The 9,225-nt window shown below is 46.1% G+C and overlaps 1 non-coding gene across 1 annotated transcript; it reads right to left on the reverse strand.

Annotated features, from left to right (window-relative positions):
- Positions 1–4,458: 4,458 nt before the first annotated feature.
- Positions 4,459–4,533, reverse strand: Trnap-cgg (transfer RNA proline (anticodon CGG)). The gene has a single exon. It is a non-coding gene; the product is annotated as a tRNA-Pro (tRNA).
- Between the last annotated feature and the right edge of the window lie 4,692 nt (positions 4,534–9,225).

Raw genomic sequence — 9,225 nt, forward strand, 5'->3', positions numbered from 1 at the left:
CGGCACGGGAATCACAGCTGTAGTACTGGTTATTTCCGCTTCTTTCGCACCTTTTTAATAGACATCGATAAAACAAATATCACAGTAGGCAAATTCCGTTGCAATAATTCTGGTTTAACAAGAAACGTACCGACGTTTCCCATTGACACTGTATCTCGTTTGAAACATGTGATGAGCAGTATTTGTTTGGACCGACTCCGTCTCTAGCTACACACTCCAGAAATGAAACTGCAGGTATCTGCCGAAACACCAGAAGAAATGCGCCTGACTGTTCTTAAGAGAGACACCCGGTGCATTTTTTAGTTAGCCTGATTGCTAAAACAGCAGTTTATTTATAATATGTTTATGTGATAAGTTGGCACTGTGTAGTCCCAAGTGACCGAAACTTGTAGTTTGTTGTTTGCGCCACATGTCTATGTTCTCTCGGTTCCATTTGTTAACTGGAGGAGAAAGGAGCAGGATTTTGTATCACGACATACATTCATACTGTTTTGGGATTACGATTTATTTGTTTCAGAAAAGTATTTTTTTAGCACTCAGGAGCCCTTATGGATTCAGTTTCTTTGAGATGCTGGTGTAATTATTAATTTATAAGTTAGGAATAATAAACAACCTGTTTCCTTGCCTGTAACGCGCTAGAAAATGGTTCAAATGGCTCTGAGCACTATGGGACGTAACTGCTGAGGTCATCAGTCCCCTAGAACTTAGAACTACTTAAACCTAACTAACCTAAGGACAACACACACATCCATGTCCGAGGCAGGATTCGAACCTGCGACCGTAGCAGTCGCGCGGTTCCGGACTAAGCGCCTAGAACCGCTCGGCCACCGCTGCCGCCTGTCCCGTCTTTCGCTGAGCGAAGTTGCAGCAAGATCTGGGTATGACACTTGGCGGGTCCCCTCGTAAGTGGCGTGCGTTGTGATACAGTGGACAGAATGCGTCCACCTTCCTCGACTACAATTTGACATGTTTGGGGAATTTCGTTCTTGTAGTGGCAGTTTGCATTATGGGAGCTGATTTTCCTGATAACGATCTCCTAATGGACTTTGCTCCTAATTTACGTTTCTGCGTAGTAGACCTACTGCAACGACTTGAACCGGAAATGTTTGTTTATTTGGATAGTCCGCTTCTTGTTGCCATATTTCCCTATAATATTTTCCTTTGTTTCAAAACGGCAAATTTAGATGACCACTGCAACTTGGTAACGTCAGTAACGCGCTAGAACTCCGAAGATTATGTAACATGTAGCGGTTGTTATCTAAATAATAATCTCCGAAGTAATACAGACGATTATCAATGTTACTTGAATTTTTGGGTATGGTTAGTGCTTGCCGTAGGACTGTGTTGGTCAGAACTATCATAGTCTGTCGATGTGTGTCGGCCCGTGAATCGTGCTACCTCCAGTCCTGTTTTTAATTCACACTCAGGTCTTAAGATGAGACGACCTGTGTTAATACTGATGGAAAAAAAATCGCAACACCAAGAAGGAGAAACGCCACATATACGAGGCGTGTTTCTGCATCTAGAAGACGATGTTTCTTGAAATATCGCTTCAGTAACAGGAGAGCGACACTAGTAGCACCACCAAGAGGTTGCTAATCAGGTTTGCTTTAAATATATGCTGTAATGGTCATGAGCATCGCTTACCATTGAGTTTGGACGTATTGTGTTGACGCTGGTCAAGGTGAAGGTGCCATTATCAGCAGCTCAATGAGCTCGAACAGGTCTAAGCTGTATGTTCCTCCTGCAATAGTGCAGAAAGAGTTGACAAGAGTGTTGCCACAGTACATGATTCGTGGCAGCAGTTGTCCAGAGAATGTACCGTCGTAAGAAGACTGGGTTCCAGAAGGCCATGTGGTACAACCAAAGGGAAGACCACTGTGTTCGGCATATGGCTTAGGCCAGGGACGGCCAAACGCTGCACAGTGTGCAGACGTGCGGAAGTGCTGCAGATGTGCGCACATGTGCGACAGCGAGCGACAGCGACATCTGTTATTAGACATGTGTCCTAAATGAACGGCGACGGTTCCACTTCCCTGTTTATGTGGTACATGCAAGAGCTTGTTTGCGAAAGATTTTTCTCGGTGATGAAAATGAATAAATCAAGGTTTCGATCAAGCATAAGTGATGAAAATCTTCACAACTGCTGGCGTTTGTCAATGAGCCGTGCTTTTGCGACCGATTTTAAATGTATCATTTCTCATGACGAGTGATATGCGTATTTGGATTTATTCCTTTCATAATTAAAAATTATTGATTTCTAATTGTGCAATATTGCCTCATTCTGCTCCATGTTACATTATTATCAGGAAAATTGGTCATTAAACCGATTGTTCCAATGTATACTTACATTTAGGGTTCAAAATGGCTCTGAGCACTATGGGACTTAACATCTGTGGTCATCAGTTCCCTAGAACTTAGAACTACTTAAACCTAACCAACCTAAGGACATCACACAAATCCATGCCCGAGGCAGGATTCGAACCTGCGACCGTAGCAGTCGCGCGGTTCCGGACTGAGCGCCTAGAACCGCGAGACCACCGCGGCCGGCTACATTTAGGGGCTTTGATTAATGTGAGAAGGGCAACGCTCAGCTGAAGTCGATAAAACATAACATTCATCTAATTGTCGGTTATTATGGAGATTTCAGACGGAACTGATGAAAGATATAGCAATAATGGTATTGAAATAACAGGTGATCATCGAGAGGTCTGCGGTTATCATTCGGTTCAGAAGTCAGTGAGACAGAAATTACACTCCTGGAAATGGAAAAAAGAACACATTGACACCGGTGTGTCAGACCCACCATACTTGCTCCGGACACTGCGAGAGGGCTGTACAAGCAATGATCACACGCACGGCACAGCGGACACACCAGGAATCGCGGTGTTGGCCGTCGAATGGCGCTAGCTGCGCAGCATTTGTGCACCGCCGCCGTCAGTGTCAGCCAGTTTGCCGTGGCATACGGAGCTCCATCGCAGTCTTTAACACTGGTAGCATGCCGCAACAGCGTGGACGTGAACCGTATGTGCAGTTGACGGACTTTGAGCGAGGGCGTATAGTGGGCATGCGGGAGGCCGGGTGGACGTACCGCCGAATTGCTCAACACGTGGGGCGTGAGGTGTCCACAGTACATCGATGTTGTCGCCAGTGGTCGGCGGAAGGTGCACGTGCCCGTCGACCTGGGACCGGACCGCAGCGACGCACGGATGCACGCCAAGACCGTAGGATCCTACGCAGTGCCGTAGGGGACCGCACCGCCACTTCCCAGCAAATTAGGGACACTGTTGCTCCTGGGGTATCGGCGAGGACCATTCGCAACCGTCTCCATGAAGCTGGGCTACGGTCCCGCACACCGTTAGGCCGTCTTCCGCTCACGCCCCAACATCGTGCAGCCCGCCTCCAGTGGTGTCGCGACAGGCGTGAATGGAGGGACGAATGGAGACGTGTCGTCTTCAGCGATGAGAGTCGCTTCTGCCTTGGTGCCAATGATGGTCGTATGCGTGTTTGGCGCCGTGCAGGTGAGCGGAGCGCCACAATCAGGACTGCATACGACCGAGGCACACAGGGCCAACACCCGGCATCATGGTGTGGGGAGCGATCTCCTACACTGGCCGTACACCACTGGTGATCGTCGAGGGGACACTGAATAGTGCACGGTACATCCAAACCGTCATCGAACCCATCGTTCTACCATTCCTAGACCGGCAAGGGAACTTGCTGTTCCAACATGACAATGCACGTCCGCATGTATCCCGTGCCACCCAACGTGCTCTAGAAGGTGTAAGTCAACTACCCTGGCCAGCAAGATCTCCGGATCTGTCCCCCATTGAGCATGTTTGGGACTGGATGAAGCGTCGTCTCACGCGGTCTGCACGTCCAGCACGAACGCTGGTCCAACTGAGGCGCCAGGTGGAAATGGCATGGCAAGCCGTTCCACAGGACTACATCCAGCATCTCTACGATCGTCTCCATGGGAGAATAGCAGCCTGCATTGCTGCGAAAGGTGGATATACACTGTACTAGTGCCGACATTGTGCACGCTCTGTTGCCTGTGTCTATGTGCCTGTGGTTCTGTCAGTGTGATCATGTGATGTACCCCAATAAAGTTTCCCCTTCCTGGGACAATGAATTTACGGTGTTCTTATCTCAATTTCCAGGAGTGTATGTGGGTGTAACTGAGGGCACCGAGAATTAGTTATAGGAAACCTTGCATTAGTTTAATGTTATTTGAAATCATGAATAAGGGCCGTTGGAAGTCGCTAAGTGCTCTCTTTCTTAAATACTAGATCAAAAACATCACGCGTATTTACGTGGCGTCAGTCAAGCTGCCTTAATAAAAACCCACGGTTGTTAACTGTATTGCTTTTCTTATTGGGTTAAACTGTTAACATAAAAGTAGACGTCTCAATGAGCAGACTGTGACAGTAATGAAACTTCCTGGCAGATTCAAACTGTGTGCCCGACCGAGACTCGAACTCGGGACCTTTGCCTTCCGCGGGCAAGTGCTCTACCAACTGAGCTACCGAAGCACGACTCACGCCCGGTACTCACAGCTTTACTTCTGCCAGTACCTCGCCTCCTACCTTCCAAACTTTACAGAAGCTCTCCTGCGAACCTTGCAGAACTACCACTCCTGAAAGAAAGGATATTGCGGAGACATGGCAGAGTGAAAATCTCATTCTGGAAACATCCCCCAGGCTGTGGCTAAGCCATGTCTCCGCAATATCCTTTCTTTCAGGAGTGCTAGTTCTGCAAGGTTCGCAGGAGAGCTTCTGTAAAGTTTGGAAGGTAGGAGGCGAGGTACTGGTAGAAGTAAGGCTGTGAGTACCGGGCGTGAGTTGTGCTTCGGTAGCTCAGTTGGTAGAGCACTTGCCCGCGAAAGGCAAAGGTCCCGAGTTCGAGTCTCGGTCGGGCACACAGTTTTAATCTGCCAAGAAGTTTCATATCAGCGCACACTCCGCTGCAGAGTGAAAATCTCATTCTGTGACAGTAATGTTTAATACGCGAAATACCTTCCCATGGTTGGCTTGCAAGCTGTGGAAAGAGCACTAGAATTCGCCGGTACAGAGTATCCCAGCAAGTAGATAAAGCGACATCTATGCGTAGAAACATGCACTACATGAACGCTGACGGCTGCGGTGTGCACGCTGTGACCCGGAAGTTGCACGTGTGCAGGAGCACCGCACGCGTGCAGAATTTCTCGCCGGCCCTGGCTTAGGCTCATTGTACTGCATCTGCAGCAGCCATTTGAGAATCAGTTGGAACCACAGTGACGACGAACTCTTCCAAATCGGTTACTTCAAAGACACCTCTGGGTCAGTCATCCTTTAGCATGCATTCAACATGCCCCAAACGACCGCATTTTGTGGCAATGGTGATGTCAAGCCAGAGCTGACTGAAGGGCAGAGTGGAGATTTATTGTGTTTCCTCATGAAATCTGTTTCTACCTCCATGCCAGAGATGGCCATGTGTTGATTAGAAGGAAGCCAGATGAGGGCCTGCAACCAACCTGTCTGTGTGCTAGCCACACTGGACTTACACCTGGTGTTATGGTCTGCAGTCTGATTTCGTATGACAGCAGGGAACTGTCGTGGTTATCCCACGTACCCTGACTGCAGTCTGGTGATTCTAACTGTTTGCTCCCATTCATGAACAGCATTGCAGAGGCTGTTTTCCAATAGGTTAACACTCGGCCATAAAGCGATGTTGTTACCCAACATGATCTTGTGTCGAAATGTAGGCTTGACCTGCTCAGTTACCAGATCTGGCTACGACAGTGTGTGTGACTGGTTCTGATTCCTACCACAGTTTTAGGAATTTGGTGTTGAACCTATGGCCTGCAAGGTAGGAAGACACCACCTCACACATATAGAGCTCGGAAGAGTGCAGCAGTACGGACAGTGATGTAATCAGACAATGATATCAATGTCACTTCCACTACATTCCCTGCAAAGGAAACGTTATCACTAACAGAAATTAGTGTACAGTTTCAAGAGTAACTATATGATTTTCATTATTAAGGTTTGTTTTTACTCGATGAGTTCATGATGTTAACAGAACTACATATAAGATGGAAAAATATTGATACTGGGTGTTCACAACTGTTAAGAGAAATTCCTTACCATTACAAGGTTCTTTAATAGTAATATAGTTGATGGCCATGTCAGGGGTCAATAAAAATACAAACAGATTAAGTACACTTGGGACCAGAGATATTAATTACGCAAAGATGCACAAGGCAAATACCGAAAACTGAATAGACGCCGTAAAGAGCAATGAAAAAGAAGTACACAATTAAAACAATTCATAACTCTACAGTGGCTTATCAATCCTTTTCGTCAGATCGGACATCTCGTGTTTCTGCTTCAATTAGGCCCAACAATCATGAATATGTTTAACTACATGTCATGGTTGAATGTAAAATTTAAAAAAAATAGGAGAGACGAAGATGACTGCAGTTCTGACAAGGGAACCTCCCCATCGCACCCCCCTCAGATTTAGCTATACGTTGGAACAGTGGATAGGCCTTGAAAAACTGAACACAGATCAATCGAGAAAACAGGAAGAAGTTGTGTGGAACTATGAAAAAAATTAGCAAAATATACGAACTGAGTATTCCACTTGCAACATATGCAACTTCAAGGGCAATGTGCACGCAGGAGCGCCGTGGTCCTGTGGTTAGCGTGAGCAGCTGTGGAGTGAAAGGTCATTGGTTCAAGTCTTCCCTCAACTGAAACTTTTAATTTTTTTTTCAGACAGTTATTATCTGTCCGTCTGTCCGTCCGATGCGATCACTTTTTTGGGAGTGATAGTCACATCCACAAGAAAACCTAAATCGGGCAAGGTAGAAGAATCTTTTTACCCATTCACCAAGTGTACAAGTTAGGTGGGTCGACACCATATTACTGTCATGTGACGCACATGCCGTCAACAGTATCGTATAGAATGTATCAGACGTGTTTTCGTGTGGAGGAATCGGTTGACCTATGACCTTGCGATCAAATGTTTCAGTTCCCATTGGAGAGGCACGTCCTTTCGTCTACTCATTGCACGGTTTTGCGGTGCGGTCGCAAAACACAGACACTAAACTTATTACAGTGAACAGAGACGTCAATGAACGAACGGACAGATCATAACTTTGCGAAAATAAAGAGAGTAAATTTTTCACTCGGGGGAGGACTTGAACCATGGACCTCTCATTCCGCAGCTGCTCACGCTAACCACAGGACCACGGCGCTCCGCACTGCAGATTACCCTTGTAGCTGCATATGTTGGACGTGGACTACTCAGTTCGTATATTTTGCTAATTTTTTTCATAGTTCCACACAACTTCTTCCTGTTTTCTCGATTGATCTGTGTTCAGTTTTTCAAGGCCTATCCACTCTGCCAACTTATAACTAAATCTGAGGGGGGTGCGATGGGGAGGTTCCCTTGTGAGTGTCAACTGAATCACTTGCTGGCGTGGTGCGGTCGCGTGTGTTTACCTTGTGTTGGCGGCGGCAGTGGCGGCTGTCGGCCCGAGCTGTGAACCTGAGAATCTATTCTAAATCTCACTCACCTGTTAAACACCAGTCAGATATATTTCCTACGTTTTCCGTGAAGCCGAGACTCCTAGTTATTCCCTAGCTAAGTTAATTGGCATGGTACACACTATTTGGCTGGAATAGCACGTAAGCCGTTGCCCTCAAATTGCTCGCAAGTATTAACTGTCAGTGTTCGGTGCGATTCTCCATACTAGGAGACCCTGCAGTTTTAACTCCTTACGAATTAAGACGGGCCTGTGAACAAGTGTTCACGTAATGACTCTCGCAATCGTCTCAGCGCGGCGCGAGACGCCTTGCTCAAAGACTCGACGATTTCTGCAAGAGAAGAGCAGCAATTACTCTGTCCACAATTTGCCTATACCAAAGCTGGTGGCAACGCATTTTCCTTCTGGCCAGTCAAAGCGTTCGTACTTAGTTACAGCTCCACCCACCAGAGGTTTTTGTAGCCTATCACAGGACAGAATTTAGGATAGAATTTGCCACACAAAATGGTTCAAATGGCGCTGAGCACTATAGGACTTAACATCTGAGGCCATCAGACCCCTAGAACTTAGAACTACTTAAACCTAACTAACCTAAAGACATCACACACATCCATGCCCGAGGCACGATTCGAACCTGCGACCGTAGCGGTCTCGCGGTTCCAGACTGTAGCGCCTAGAACCGCTCATCCACTCCGGCCGGCTTTGCCACACAATACTGAGATAAACAGCTTTTTCTTTCATGCGTGTATTTAACGCAGATGGCTACAGTGAGTCACCTATGTTGTATGTAGTGTTTGTCCTGACGTTTTACCTCTGGACATTCTTCTGGCATCCCCTGCCGTGTTCCTGTAGAAACGCTTTTTGAAGGGTCGGCGTTATGAAAAGGGACAAGGGGCAGCTTTTGCCGATGGCCTACGCAGTGTCGGTGGGCATCTCATTGTGGCCGCTAGATGCGCCTTAGCGAACTGTCTCAGGCTACATGGGACGGGCATTGCCATCATAAAATTGTTTTTCCCTCAGAACTGCATCTGGTAGTTCGGGTAGGGGAAATTATTAGCGATCAATTACTAGTATGAGTGTTAGTGTTGTATATTTACAAAATGCTGGCTTATTTATTACATCAGCTTTTTAATAACATTTGTTCAATTTCACATAACTATATTGTGTGACATATCGAGGTAACCAGATTTGTTTCAGGAATTCAATGTAAGGTGTGTTATTTGTTTGACACCTTACAAGACATTGTCAGATGACTACACAAGCATCATCCACTACCAGCATTGACAATCCCCGAATTGACTGACCAATTGCAACAAACATGGAACTCAATCCCACAAACCCACGTCCAGTACCAGAAAAACACAATGCTTTTTACATGCTAGCAGTTACACTGTTTATTATTTAATTATTATTTAGTTAATTTCACATTTCCAATGGCTTATCTCGGTCTTACATTGAATTGTGATCTTAAATGTTAGTCACTTAAATAAACAACCTAGACGAATGTATTTCCGAAATTGCACTTCTCTACATTAATTATTTTGTGGTGTTGCGTTTTTTCTGTCAGTGTATGTCTAAATATGTTATGTAATTTTTCGACGACGACATGTCATTCAGAAATAACTGACATTTACATACATTGTAAGTAATGCTTCTTGAATTGTGTTTATCATACGAGGGGGGACCCAAAAGAA

This window comes from Schistocerca nitens, chromosome 7 (assembly GCF_023898315.1).
Source record: "Schistocerca nitens isolate TAMUIC-IGC-003100 chromosome 7, iqSchNite1.1, whole genome shotgun sequence".
Taxonomy (NCBI): domain Eukaryota; kingdom Metazoa; phylum Arthropoda; class Insecta; order Orthoptera; family Acrididae; genus Schistocerca; species Schistocerca nitens.